The 15707-nt window shown below is 42.9% G+C and overlaps 1 non-coding gene across 1 annotated transcript; it reads left to right on the top strand.

Annotated features, from left to right (window-relative positions):
- Positions 1-284: 284 nt before the first annotated feature.
- LOC129468732 (small nucleolar RNA U13) lies at positions 285-388 on the top strand. Its single transcript, XR_008652809.1, has one exon. It is a non-coding gene; the product is annotated as a small nucleolar RNA U13 (small nucleolar RNA).
- Positions 389-15707: the final 15319 nt, after the last annotated feature.

Below are 15707 nucleotides of genomic sequence, written 5' to 3'. Positions count from 1 at the left end.
GGAGGCCAAGGCTGGCGGATCACTTGAGGCTAAGAGTTCAAGACCAGCCTGGCCAACATAATGAAATCCCATCCCATCTCTATAAAATATACAAAAAAACTACCCAGGTGTGGTGGCTCACACCTGTAGTCCCAGCTACTCAGGAGGCTGAGGCAGGAGGATTGCTTGAACCTGGGAGGCAGAGGTTGCAGTGAACTGAGATCATGCCACTGCACTCCAGCCTGGGTGACAGAGTGAGACCCCCATCTCAAAAAATGTTTTAAATTAAAAAAATAAACGAAGTGACCCTTTTGTAGTTCATAAGCATGATGACTGAGTTTTCAGGTGCATGTGTGAGATGTGCCTCCCTCAAAGCTTGTTCAGACATTGGCACATTACCTCTCTGATGGGAAGAGAAATAATTAAATTAAATTAAACAATAAATTAAGCAAAAACTAATAGAACTACAAGGAGAAATAGCCAAGTCCACAATTATGGTCTGAGAACTTGCTGACCCTCTCTCAATAATTATAAAACAAGAAAACATATAATTAGTATGAATACAGATGAGTTGAAAACACTATCAACCAAATTGACTTAATGGAGATTCCTAGAACACTCCACCCAGCAACAGCAGAATATACGCGCTTTTCAAGTGCACATGAACATTTACCAAGATAGACCATAATCTACCAAAAAACAAATAAGTCTCAGTATAATTTTTTTTTTTTTTTTTTTGTGATTGAGTCTCGCTCTGTCACCCAGGCTAGAGTGCAGTGGTACCATCTCGGCTCACTGCAACCTCTGCCTCCCAGATTCAAGAGATTTTCCTGCCTTAGGCTCCCGAATACCTGAGATTACAGGCACCTGCCATCACACCTGGCTAATTTTTGTATTTTCAGTAGAGACGGGGTTTCACCATGTTGGCCAGGCTGGTCTCGAACTCCTGACCTCAGGTGATTCGCCTGCCTCAGCCTTCCAAAGTGCTGGGATTATAGGAGTAAGCCACCATCCCTGGCCTTCAGTATACTTTTAAAAATTCAAGTCTTTGCAAAGTGTATTCTCTGACCACAATGAAATTATAAATTAATAGTAAAAAGCTAGAAAATCCAAAATATTTGGAAACGAAATAACACACCTCTGAATAATCTGTGATTGAAAGAGGAAGTCTCAAAGTAAATTTAAAATATTTTCCACTAAAAGAAAATGAAAACAAAGCAGTATTTAGGAATTTATAATACTAAATGATTAAATAAAAAAGAAGGTCTCAAATCCAGGACCTCATCTTTCACCCTAAGAAACTAGAAAGACAAGAACAACTGAAGAAAAGAAAGTAGAAGAAAGAGAGATCAAAGAAAAACATCAATAAAATACGCCTGTAATCCTAGCACTTTAGCGGGCCGATGTGGCTAAACTCAGGACCGATGTGACTTGAAGTCAGGAGTTCAAGACCAGCCTGGCCAACATGGTGAAACCCCGTCTGTAGTAAAAATACAAAAATTAGTCAGAAATTGCTTGATCCCAGGAGATGGAGGTTGCCGTGAGCCGAGATCACCCCACTATACTCCAGCCTGGGCAACAGAGTGAGACTGTCTCAAAAAAAAAAAATTAATAAAATAGAAAATCACATAAATAATAGTGAAAATCAGTGAAACCAAGGGCTGGCTTTTTGAGATCAATAAAATTGATAAACTTCTAGCCAGACTGATGAGGAAAAAATAAATGTTAAAGTTGATCATAAGAATTGGGTTATTCTTGTCATTCCCAACTAAAACAGAGTCAAGAAGCCACCGGAGGAAAATCACTCAAACGTTACTCCGTGAATGTAATTCTCATAAGTATGGCTGCTGAAACTGCTTGTTGTACCCTAAAACCAGTTCTATCTATAGCTTCTGAGATAATTTGCTGCAACTCTAGAACTAATTTTGCCCATCACTGTTGCTCACCTATTCGGGCTTCCCAGCTTTACAAACCCTTACTAGTGGCAATGAACTTTCTCAAAGAGCAATACGTGACATTTCTTCTTCTTTTTAATAAAACCTCTAACCTTGTCTTTGTTCTTCAGGCATACCACAGGCCACCTGGTTTGCGTGTATGCCCTGAATTACAATTTTCTCTTCCCAAATAAAACATTAAGTTTAAAGATTCAGCTCTACATTTTTATTTTGACTTCAATATACAAAACACAAATAGTCAATATCAGCAATGAGTGAGGTGACATCACTACAGATCCTCTAGGTATTAAAAGGATAATAAAAATATATTATGAGCAATTCTATGCCAATAAATTTGAAAAATTAAATGAAATAGATAGATTTCTAGGAAGACAAACTACCAAAGCTTACTCAAGAAGAAATGGATAACATAATGACATTATGCCTTTTAAATAAATTGAGTTTGTTGTTAAAAACTTTCCTACAAAGAAAATTCCAGGTCCAAATGGTTTCACTGGTGAGTTCCAGCAAACTTTTAAGGAAACATATGCACAAAATCTTCTAGAAAACTGAATCAGAAAAAATAATTACTAACAGATTATATGAGACCAGCATTCAATAATATCAAAACCAGACAAAGGCATTACCAGAAAACTTGATCAATTTCCTTCATGAACATATGCAACAATTGTTAACAAAATTTTAGCAAATTGAATCGAACAATGTATAAAAAGGATAATACATCAACAGCCAATGCAGTTTATTCCAGAAATACAAGTTTGTTCTTATATCTGAAAATCAAGTAATGTAATCCACCACGTCAACAGACTAAACTCTAAACCAAAATGAAGCAAGAAAGCGTATGATTATCTCTAGTAGATGAGAAGAAAAGCATTTGACAAAGCCCAACCCTTATTTCTGACAAAAATTCACAGCAAACCAGGAACATTGGTAAACTTCCTCAATCAGATAAAGGGTATCTACAAAAACTCTACAACTAACATCATAGAAAGACTGAATGCTTCCTTCTTACGATCAGGTTCAAGGCAATGATGTCCCCTCTCACCATTTCTATGTAACATTTGTACTGAATGTTGAAGCCATTGCATAAAGCCAAGAAGTATTAAAAGGTATCTAGATTGGAAAGGAAGAATAAAACTGTGTTCATTTACAGATAACGTGATCATCTACATAGAAAATTCTTTTGAATCCACATAAAAGCTACTAGAACTACCATATAGAGGGTAAAATTACACCTCTGTATGACTCAGACATTCCACTCCTAGACATTTACTCAAAAGAAATAAAGATATATGTTAATAAAGTGAGTTTAGCAGAGTTTCAGGACACAAGACTAAATATATAAAAATCAGTGGTATTTCTAGATTCTCACAATAAAGAGGCAGAAATTGAAGTAAAATTAATATCATTTACCATAATAGCACCAAAAATATTAAGTACTAAAGGATAAATCTGACAGGAGACGTGTAAGACCTATATACTGGGAACTACAAAACATTGCTGAAAGAAATTAAAGAAGACTTAAATACGTGGAGAGAAATATATATTCATGCATTGAATGACCCAAGATCCTTAAAAGGTCAGTTCTCACTAAATTGTTCCAAACTCAACACACTTTCAATAAAATTCTAGCAAGCTTCTTTGGTAGAAATTTAACATATTGGCCAGGCACAGTGGCTCACTCCTGTAATCCCAGCACTTTGGTAGTTCGAGGCAGTGGATCACCTGAGGCCAGGAGTTTTAGACCAGCCTGGGCAACATGGTGAAACCCTGTTTCTACCAAACACACAAAAATTAGCCAGGCATAGTGGCGCATGCCTGCAATCCCAGTACTCAGGTGGCTGAGGCAGGAGAATCGCTTAAACCTGGGAGACAGAGGTTGCAGTGAGCTGAGATTGTACCACTACACTCCAGCCTGGGTGACAGAGTGAGACTCTCTCAAACAAAGAAGACAAACAAACAAAAAAGAAAATTAACATATTAATTCTAAAATTAATATGAAAATTAAAAAATTTTAAATGCCAAAGTAATTTTGAAAAATAACAAAGCTGGAAACTGGTCCTATCTGACTTTGAGACTTGTAAAGCTATAAAAATTAAGACAGTGTGATAATAATCTCAAACTATACAAACAGTTAAATATGACAAAACAGGTAGACCCACATATATATAGATAGCTGATTTTCAAGAGACATGCAAAGTTAATTCATGGGCAAAAAGATACTCTTTTCAATAAATGGTGTTAAAATAATGGTTATTCATATGCAAAAAAATGAACATTGATCCACACATCACACTATACACAAAATTTAACTCAAAATGGATTGAAGACTTAAATGTAAAACCTAGAAGTACAAAAAACTTAGAAGAAAAACATAGAAAAAAATCTTTGTGGTCCTGAGTTAAGCAACAATCTCTTAGATACAATACCAAAAACACAATACAGGGGAAAAAAAACAAAAACAGATAAATGGACTTCTTTAATATTAACAACTTCTTCTCTTCAAGCCAGGTGTGATGGTTCATGCCTGTAATCCCAGAGTTTGGGGAGGCCGAGATGATCATTCAAGGCCAGGAGTTCCAGACCAGCTTCAGTAATATAGTGAGACTAAGAAAAATTTTTTTAATTAGCCAGGTATGGTGGTATGTGCCTGCGTTCCCAGCTACTCAGGAGGCTGAGGTGGGAGGATCACTTGAGCCCAGAAGTTTGAGGCTGCAGTGAGCTATGATTGCACCACTGTATTCCAGCCTGGGTGACAGGACAAGATCTTGTCTCAGAAAAAAAAAAAAAAAAAGAAAAAATTTCTGTTCTGCTCTTCAAAATCAGTGTTACAAAATACAAGCCACAGGCTAGGGGAGAATATTTGCAAAGCATATATGTGATAAAGCATTTGTATTCGCAATATACACAGAATTCTCAAAACTGGATAATAAGAAAACCAACGACTTCACAATAAAATCAGCAAAAGATATGAACAATAAAGAAGATATATGGATGGCAAATATGCACATGAAAATAAGCTCAGCATTGTTTGTCATTACAAAATGGAAACTGAAACCTCAATAGATACCACTGAATAGAATGCCTGAAATTTAAAAGACTGATCATACCAAGTATTAGTAAGCATGTGGAACAACTGGAACTCTCACTCACTGCTGGTGAAAAGCTAATATGGTACAAACATTTTGGAAGATGAAATGGCTGGGCTGTGTCCCCACCCAAATCTTATCTTGTATTTCCCATAATTCCCACATGCTGTGGGAGGGACCTGGTAAGAGATGATTGAATCATGGGGGCAGGACTTTCCCTTGCTGTTCTCGTGATAGTGAATGGGTCTCACTAGATCTGATGATTTTTAAAAACAGAAGTTTCTGCACAAGCTCTCTCTCTGCCTGCTGCCATCCACGTAAGATGTGACTTGCTCCTCCTCACCTTCTACCACGATTGTGAGGCCTCCCCAGCCATGTGGAACTGTAAGTCCAATAAACCTCTTTCTTTTGGAAATTTCCCAGTCTCAGGTATGTCTTTATCAGCAGTGTGAAAACGGACTAATATAGAAGATAATTTGGTAGTTTCTTAAAAAACAACAATATAGCCAGGAGTGGTGGTTCATGCCTGTAATCCCAGCAGTTTGGCAGGCTGAGGCGGGCAGATCACCTGAAGTCAGGGGTTCAAGACCAGCCTGGCCAGCATGGTGAAACCCTGTCTCTACTAAAAATACAAAAATTAGCTGGGCGTAGTGGCGCATGCCTGTAATCCTAGTTACTCGGGGGGCTGAGGCAGGAGAATTGCTTGAACCCATGAGGCGGAGGTTGCAGTGAGCCGAGATTGTGCCACTGCACTCCTAGCCTGGGCAACAGAATGAGACTCTGTCTCAAAAAATAAATAAATAAATAAAATTTAAAAATACACCTCTATATGACCTAGCCATTCCACTCCTAGACATTTATCCAAGAGAAATGAAGGCATATAGCCATACAATGAATTTTACATGGCTGTTCATAGCAGCTTTATTTGTAATAGCCAAATAATAGAAGCAACCCAAAATGTCCTCAATAGGAATGAATAAGCAAATTTTGAGACATCTAAGCAACAGACTACTACTCTACAATAAAACGCGATGAACTGTTGATAGAAATGGCAATGCAGGCGGGGTGCAGTGGCTCGTGCCTGTAATCCCAGCCCTCTGGGAGGCCGAGGCAGGTGGATCACCTGAGGTCGGGAGTTTGAGACCAACCTGATCAACATGGAGAAACCCCGTCTCTATTAAAAATACAAAATTAGCCGGGCATGGTGGCACATGCCTGTAATTCCAGCTACTTGGGAGGCTAAGGCAGGAGAATTGCTTGAACCTAGGAGGTGGAGGTTGTGGTGAGCTGAGACCACGCCATTGCACTCCAGCCTGGGCAACAAGAGTGAAACTCTGTCTCAAAAAAAAAAAAAAAAGAGAAGAAAGAAAAGAAATGGCAATTCAGATAAATCCCAATATAATTATGCTGAGAGCTGGGCATAGTGGCACAGGCCTGTACTCTCAGCTACGCAGGAGGCTGAGGTGGGAGGATCCCTTGAGCCCAGAGCTCGAGGCCAGCCTAGGCAATATAGCAAGGCCTCATCTCTCTCTATATATATTCTCTATATATGTATATATACACATACTGAGTAAATGAAGCCAGATAAAAACAAGTACATACTGTATGAATCCATTATATAAAACTCTAGGCCGGGCACTGTGGCTCACGACTATAATCCCAGCACTTTGAGAGGCTTAGTTGGATGGATCAACCTAGGTCAGGAGTCCAAGACCAGCCTGGCCAACATGGTGAAACCCCTAAAAATACAACAGTTAGCTGGATGTGGTGGCGGGTGCCTGTAATCCCAGCTACTGGGAAGGCTGAGGCAGGAGAATTGCTTGAACCCAGGAGGCGGAGGTTGCAGTGAGCCGAGATGACACCACTGTACTATAGCCTGGGCAACAGACTGAGACTCGGTCTCAAAAAAAAAAAAAAAAAGAGACAAGGAAGCTTTGGGGGTGACGGACATGCTCATTATCCTGATGATGGTGATGGTTACTCAAATGTATGCATGTGTCAAAATTCATCAGATTGTACATTTTAACATGTGAGGTTTGCTGTCTGTTAATTATATCTCAATAAGCTGTTAAAGATAAAAAGAGTAAAAAAAAATCCCTTACAAAACCATGATGTATAGAAGTGGGATCCAGCACAAGAGATAGGAGATGAAAATGCTTCCGCAGTTGGTGGGGAGAAGGCCTAGAGCCCAGCTGGGTGTGAGAGAGCAGTCACTCCAGTTTGGAGAAGGACGATGGAGTGCTCCTGGGAGGACATTTCCAAGGAACAAATGGAAGACATAGCTGGCTTCTGTGTTTGCAGGTACTCATTACAATACTGAGGAGGCTGGGCTGTGTGCCTCACCTGTAATCCCAGTACTTTGGGAGGCTGAGGCAGGCGGATCACTTGAGGTCAGGAATTCGAGACCAGCCTGGCCAGCATGGTGAAACCCTATCTCTATTAAAAATGCAAAAATTAGCCGGGTGTGGTGACACATGCCTGTAATCCCAGCTACTCGGGAGGCTGAGACAGGAGAATCGCTCAAACCTGGGAGGCAGAGGTTGCAGTGACCCAAGATTGTGCCACTGTACTCCAGCCTGAATGAGTGAGAGTCTGTTGCAAAATAAAAAAATAAATAAAAATACTGAGGAAATACAGTTCTACTGAAGAGGTGGGGGGTGAATTAGAGATAGATACATAGAAAGCTAAGTAAACAACGTAAGGCAATTATTAATTGCAAAGAACGCAAAAAAAGTTGTATAAGACAAGAAATGTAATAGTAGGACAAAAAATGGCTCTATTCCAAATATATTAATATAGACATAAAAATGTGAGTAATGATGGTTTAGCAAAATTGATAGAATGTATCTGGGGAGATGGAGTGGGAACTGGTGTAAGGCTGAGCTGTTAGGGCAAGAGGAAGAGGTGTAAAATCTCATCCACCATACCTAGAAGTCAAAAGGCAAAAATCTAAAAGTAGTAGATGAAGAAATAAATGGTAATGTAAGCATAGTATTTAGACTGAGGGAGGTAAATAGCAGAGACACAGCTGAAGGGAATAATCACCATTGCCTCTAGGGAGTGGGTATCGGGAGGGAAGTCTGGGGCCTTAGATTGCTGGTTGTTGTCAAAAGCCAACACTTTCTGATTTTTAAACTATTTGTAAATATCCCTTAGACATGATAAAATTAAATTTAAGAACTGTATGGAAAAAGTCCTGGGAGAACGTGACTACAAATTAAAACAGTGATTTCAACTCTTTATTTTCCCCGGTTTAATTTGTACTGGTCCTGAGTCTTTCCAAGACCATTTATTACTTTCATAAAGAATAAAATAAATGAGTGAATAAATGCAGGTGAACAAAACCCATCCCATTGCTAATTCTCAAGAAAGTGGAGGAGAAGACTTTGAAAAGAAGGTAGCAACCAAGATGGAAAATCCCAGAGGCGGGAGCTGCTGGCCAGGTTCCTGGCACACAGCGTTGGAAGCAGCCTTCCCCTGGGAAACCGCCAAGGAGTCATTCCAGGACAGCAGCTGGGCTTCCAGAGAACCGGTGCCCGCTGACTACTGTAAGGTTAGGCCCCTGCAGCCCCTCCTACACACACAATAACAATAACAAATATAAACACACAAAACAGCGAAGCCCAGGGTAAGATTCCTGCTCTGGCTCACAGGCTGCCTTTCGTGCTTACGACATAATCTCTCAAAAACATCTCCTGTTTAGTAACTTCAGTTTTCTGAACATCTCCCCTTTAGATGAGAATCGAGAGGTGAAAGAAGGGCAAAGTGAGTAAGAAGAAAGATAAGAAAGATTTGAGTGCTATTCTAAAGAGAACATTCTAGATGTGTCCAGGGGAAGAAGCAAAACGTGGGCTCTGCGCAAATTCTCTCACTGAATTTCAAAAAGAATTTGTATCCCCTTTTGATCCCCATAGAAGGCATCAAAAGGTGAGAGAAGTCAAAAAATCTTTCTAGCTTCACCCAAGTCAGAATTATTATTATTATTATTATTTTTTTTTTTTTTTTTGAGATGCAGCCTGGTCTGTCACCCAGGCTGGCATACAGTGGCACGATCTCGGCTCACTGCAACCTCTACCTCCGGGGTTCAAATGATACTCCTGTTTCAGCCTCCTGAGTAGCTGGGATTACAGGTGTGTGCCGCCATGCCTGACCCAAAGTCAGAATTTGAACCCAGTACTCCTTCCTTTTTCCATCCTTCCTTTTCCTTCTTTAATTTGCATTTTTTTCTTTATTTTGCCTTCAAAAATATTTATATAGCTCCCAAGCACAACACTAAACACTGGCCTGGGGCTTCATGAAACTTACCTCTAGTGGAAGGGATGGAAAGTAAAATAAACAAATAAATGAGCAAATAGTTTCAAATGCTTGTCAGGGCTGTGAAGCAAATAAAACAGGGTTATGTGAAATACAGAAACTGAGCAGGCATGACATGGAATACTTCAGGGTAAGCGGTCAAGGAATGTTTTCGAGGAAGCAGTATTTGAGATGAACCCTGGGTGAAGAGCTGTGAAACAGTGTTTCAGGTGCAGAGAATAGCAACTGCAAAGACTGAGGTGAAACTAAAAAAGTCATCCAAACCCACGCTGAGCCCTGCTGGTGGGGAACTGATGGCTCCTCGCTGGTACGGCTGTCTGCGCTGTCCAACATGGCGTTCTGTGAGGAGCTGATTCTGAAATTGAGATTAGGGTACAGGAAGATTCTTGTGGGGGTGCTCTTGTGAGGAGTGAAGGCAGCGAGGCTGGGCAGAGGGAGGGAGGGAGGCACTGAACTGTGCTGCAGTCTCACAGCACTGGCACAAGGACCCTGACCTTGGCATCACCGACTCCATAGGGTTGAGAATTTGACCATCTCTGGGGCGCCGCAACTCTTATGAATTCAGTCTTGGGCCTGATACTCAGCCTTTTCCGCCCTCGAGTTGTGAGAGATGACGGTCTCTTTATATGCTACCAACGAGGTCCTATGGCTGTCACACTTTACCTTCATGATTAATCACTCTCAGCCTTCCACTGCCTTTCTCAAATGCATTGATGGAGAACCATCACTCAGCAACAGCCATCTCACTCCATTGTTCGCCCCTCCTCACCAGCCTTTCAAACTCCTGAGGTCTTGCACCTCCTGTCCGTTCCTTTCCATAGCTGTTCCACCCAAGTGTATCATGGAAGTTTTACCAATTGCACAGCATGCCTGGGGGAATCAGGGCTCCACTGCCGCAAGGGATGGGGTCCTCATGGTCAACTGGCTGATGAGTGATCAAACTTCAAAATCCCATACACAGTCTGCTTCCTCAAACCCTTCCTGGTACCAACATCTCTGAGCTGGAGATGCATGTGCGGTAAGTTTATAGGGAACATCCTCTGAATTATTCCCTGCAGAGGAGTGAAGAAAGTAAAGATATGCCAGGCTCAGTGGCTCATGCCTGTAATCCCAGCACTTTGGGAGGCTGAGGCGAGTGGATCACTTAAGGTCAGGAGTTCGAGACCAGCCTGGCCAACATGGAGAAACCCCATTTCTACTAAAAATACAAAAACTAGTCAGACATGGTGGCGTGCACCTGTAATCCCAGCTACTTGGGCGGCTAAGGCAGGAGAATCGCTTGAACCCGGGAGGCGGAGGTCACAGTGAGCCGAGATGGGGCCACTGCACTCCAGCCTGGGTGACAGAGCGAGGCTCTGTCTCGAAAAAAAAAAAAGAAAGAAAGAAAAAAGAAAGTAAGTGTGATCAAAAGTTCAATTCTGAAGCCCTCACAACAACAGCCTCTGCCAGTCTCATAGGGCTCAGAGCTCTGGAGCTGGGGTGGCACTTTGAAGTTGTCCCAAACTGAAGCACCGAAGGGCTGGGCTTTTGCTCCCCTACATCAGTCAATTGTGAGACTGGGCTACCCCACTGGAGGGGCCACATGGCAGCTGCTTTCAGCTAAACATAGTGTGCAGGGAGGGACCCAGCTGAACCTCCGCCAACCTTCTGCACTTCAGCAGGCAAAGCTGCGGTGGCTGAGAGAGTCCTGCCTTGGCTCTGCAGGGGGGCGTAGGGAGTGCACCAGGACAGCCACCACAGCCCCACTTCCATGCTTCTACTGCAGAGAGCAATTAGCTTCTTTTCTTGGGACACCCATAGAATCAACATCTGGAGACCACGAGCCTGAGACCCATTATAAGTAGCAAAAGAATTTGGACAGGATGCATTTAATCTTGAGTTAATGGTACAATGCTCAGCCAAGATAAACTTCTCAGCCTCAACATATTTTATTTTGAAAAAATGTTATTGTCAGGTACAAGGGAAATTCCTCCTAACTTAGGGGGCTCTGCCAGATGACATAAGCACTGGAGGGACCATTCGTCTGGTGTGTTATCTTTTCCATCTAAGTAGGTCTTTCCTCCACCAACTCATCTCCCAAAAAGCTGGCCACAGTTCCTAAGTAATTCTAGCCCCTGGCAGCTGCATGAAAGAAAATAATTGTGACTTGAAAACAGACATTTTTAGGCTGGGTGCGGTGGCTCACACCTATAATCCCGGTACTTTGGGAAGCTGAGGCAGACGGATCACCTGAGGTCAGGAGTTCGAGACCAGCCTGACCAACATGGAGAAACCACGTTTCTACTAAAAATACAAAATTAGCCGGGTGTAGTGGTGCATGCCTGTAATCCCAGCTACTCGGGGGGCTGAGGCAGGAGAATCACTTGAACCCAGGAGGCAGAGGTTGCAGTAGGCTGAGATCGCACCACTGCACTGCATTCCAGCCTGGATGACAGAGTGAGACTCAGTCTCAAAAAAAGAAAGAAAGAAAGAAAGAAAGAAAGAAAGAAAGAAAGAAAGAAAGAAAGAAAGAAAGAAAGAAAGAAAACAGACATTTTTGGGGCCAGGCACAATGGCTCACACCTGTAATCCCAACACTTTGGGAGGCTGAGGAAGGATCACTTGAGGTCAGGAGTTCAACACTAGGCTGGCCAACATTACAAAACCCCAACTCTACTAAAAATACAAAAATTAGCCGGGCATGGTAACGTGTGCCTGTAGGGCAGTGGAGGTTGCAGTGAGCTGAGATTGTGCCATGCACTCCAGCCTGGGCCACAGAGCGAGACCCTTCCTCAAAAAAAATAAATAAACAAAAATAAAGAAAAAGAAAAAGAAAAGAAAACAGACATTTTTGGATGTCATGTTTCCAAATACCAAATATGCTGGATTTCCCCTTTCTTCTCCCATATCTTCCCTGCTCTAGGTGGAATTCAAATGGGGAATTAAAGTGAACACTTTGAGCCTAATTTCCAATCCTTACATTTTCATTGAGCACCTACTATGTGGCCAATGTGTTAGTAGTTATTAATAATAATAACCACCACCATTCACTGCCTATTATGGGCCAAGTACTGTGCAGATATTACTTTGCATGCTTATAAGGATGATAAAGATTAGATGGATGTTAAAATTGTTCCATTTGTCTCAGAGGGAAAATGGGGTTCTACTATATTAACCAGTCTGATCAAGTCAGTGATGAACCCAACCCATGATAAAGGAGTTCAGTTTTAAAAAACTCAAGGGCTTCCCATCTATCATAGAGTCTAGTGAATAGAAATTTCGAACTCAATAAATGCATTTGAAGCATTTTTAAGTATGATTGAGCCATTTAGGCTGCAGGGTGGGCATGGGGGCAGTGGGGCTGCCTGCAGCCACAGGGTATACCGTCTAAGTATGACACCCCAACCTGCTTCTCAGAAAGGTCTGGCACTCTCAGTGAACTTGAGAGAGCCACTGTCAGTCCCAAGTTTGGAATTTCTACTGGCAGGACAGGCAGTTCACGCCCGGAAAAGGGGCTGCCTCTTGGTCCGGAGCCCTCAGTTCTCTGCCCCGAGGAAGCCATGGGTGGCCGGTGTGCTTCCCATTCACGCAGAAACAGGAGGACTTGGCAGTTCCTTCTATGGGCGCTTTCCTTCAGGGCTAGGATAGGCCAAGGATAGGATGGGAATGGCCAGAGAGAGCATCCTAGAGCTCCCCTTTATCACAGAACCTCAAAGCACACAAAGTGCTAGAAATAAATACCAGAGCAGAGACTTCCAGGGTAAGGCCTTCCCTAAATCCACGATTCTTCTTGACCCCTACTTCCCATGGTGTCTATGCCAGAAATCTGGGCGGAGCATTGTACTCTAGTGGAGGGAAACCAGGCTTTGGAGTCAGAAGGGCTGGGTGGGAATCCTAGGTCTCTAGCTGGATGACCTTGGATAAGTTACTTAGCTTCTCATAGCCTCAGTTTTCTGTTTTGTAAAATGGAGCCAGTAATCTGAACACCAGAGAGATTGTTCTGAGGAATAAAGGATATTGCAGCTGTAAAATGCTGGCCCTTACTATTTGAAAATAAATCTTACATCTGCTTTCCCCTTCTCAAAGATGTGTGATTATTCCTGCACAGACATGTGACTATTCCTATATGTTTATTTTTACCTGTCCTTCTTCTAAAAATAATTTGAGGCAGCTGGTTTAATGACAAGACCAAAATAGAAGGCTCTCTCTCCCCTTTAATCCCTGCTCTCAAACACTTAGTGCAGGTGGCTACGTCACATCGAAGGAGCGGAAAGCAACAGAAGTGCGAGACATGCTTCCAGCAGGTAGTATACCAGGCATGGGAGACTCAGAACGGACAAATGCCCGCCTTCACGGAGCTCACTATCAAAGGTGGCACGCAGCCTGTGAGGCATTCCACATGGGCTTTCAATCCTTTGGGTTTCTGATAATTCTACCTACTTCGTATTTCTTTTTATTTTTAATTTTAATTTTTATTTTTTTTGAGACAGAGTCTCACTCTGTTGCCCAGGCTATAGTGCAGTAGCGTGATCTCAGTTCACTGCAACCTCTGCCTCCCAGGTTCAAGCGAATCTCCTGCCTCAGCCTCCCGAGTAGCTGGGATTACATGTGCTCACCACCAGGCCCAGCTAATTTTTTGTATTTTTAGTAGGGATGGGGTTTTACCATGTTGCCCAGGCTGGTCTTGAACTCCTGAGCTCAGGCAATCTGCCCGCCTCAGCCTCTCAAAGTGCTAGGATTATAGGCGCGAGCCACCATGCTAGGCCCCTACTGAGTATTTCCAGGACCCATCTACTTCTCCTTAGCCCCTTGGCCATGACTCTAGCCTGGGCCCTCTTTTTCTCTCGTCCAGATGTCTGCGTCTTAATTGGTTATCTGCACTCTTGTTGTCTTCCAACCTTTTCTCTCCACTGTAGGCAGTGTACATGGCTCAGTTTCTCTGCCTAAATGTTCAGTGGCTTCCCAGGGACCTGGGAAAAATCTTAGCATGGCTCAGAAGACCCTTGCTTCTGTCTCCTGGGTCCATTCACACTTTCCGGCTCCTCTTTCCTCCATATTGAACTTCTCTCCTGAGTGTGCCACTCTTTCCATTTTCAGTGCGCTTCCCTTAGCCAGGTACCTTGTTCATCTAACTCAGCTTGGTGGTCACTTCATTCATTTCATTTCATTCATTCATTCACTCACTCAGGATTGACTGAGTGCCCACTATATTCTGAAAGATGCGCTATATTCTAGTAGGGAGACAGCCAAGAAACAAGTGCACATGTCAACAAATGACACATCTAATTTCTGTTAATGGCAAGTGTTCCGAAGCACAGTGGGGCAGGGAAGGAACTAGAGAGTGGCAGGGTGCTGTTTTGGGTATGGTACGCAGGGAGCACAGAAGTAACGGAGCTGGTCATGCAAAGAAGAATGGGAGGGACACAGATGTTCAAGGTTGGGGGAAATAAGTGCAAAACCTCTGTGGGTATAAAACTGGAGTGTGGAGAAAAGAGCAAGACATTCAGAGTGGCTGGGGCAGAGAGAAAGGGGCCAGTGGTGAGAAGTGAGGCCTAGGAGGAGGCCTGGGGCACTTGTGGACTTTGCCTGAGAGCTCCCCACCACTCTCTCCAGCTCTGATCTCAAGGGCAGCCTGTATTTTTCCAATTTTTCTGCTTGGGACTCTGCATTGTAAGTGAATGCTGAAGTATCCATGTTCCCAACAACACTATAGTCTTTTTATTCTTATTCACAATTTAACTTCTGCAATAAGGTAGGTTCTCAATATATATCTGTGGGTGGTTGAATGACTAGCAGGAACAAGAATAGAGGTGAAAGAAGAAGATGTCATTAGCCCCCTGCAAAGTAGCCCATGACAAGTGGTAGGTAAGGGTGGACTGCCTGGGAGTGAGGCCAGAGGATTCTGCGTGGCAGGCCGGGTTGGGGATGGAGGGAAGCAGAGATCCCTCCGGACAGGAGATCAGCTGAAGGAAGTGGTCTCCTATCTTAGTGCATCTTGGCAGGCTGAGAGGAGGAGGCTGGTGTGAGGAATTTCTGGCAAAGGGGATTCCTACAGGTGGGAAAGTTGGGGCTTATTTGGAAAACAATGAGTAGACCACAAAGTTATTTCTTGTAACAACACGGAAAGAGCACAGAGCAGGGAAAGAGTCCAGGTATCCCCCACGCCTCTGGGCCTGGAATCTGGCAGTGTGAGGGAGGGGTGGACTTGGGTGTCTTTGTGAGTTTCCATCACTCTGAAGTTCCAGGAGCCAAAGAGCCCTGAGCCCATGACCAGCTGGACAGAGAAGGAAGGTTTCAGGATGCTGGTACTGCAGTTAGCTCAGATCAGCCTGTGCTTAGCTCCCCGGGTGCAGACCACCAGTGCAAAATTTGATGGACGCACAGTGGGTCT

Source organism: Symphalangus syndactylus, chromosome 18 (genome assembly GCF_028878055.3).
Source record: "Symphalangus syndactylus isolate Jambi chromosome 18, NHGRI_mSymSyn1-v2.1_pri, whole genome shotgun sequence".
Taxonomy (NCBI): Eukaryota; Metazoa; Chordata; class Mammalia; order Primates; family Hylobatidae; genus Symphalangus; species Symphalangus syndactylus.
This window is presented reverse-complemented; position numbering and strand designations above follow the sequence as displayed.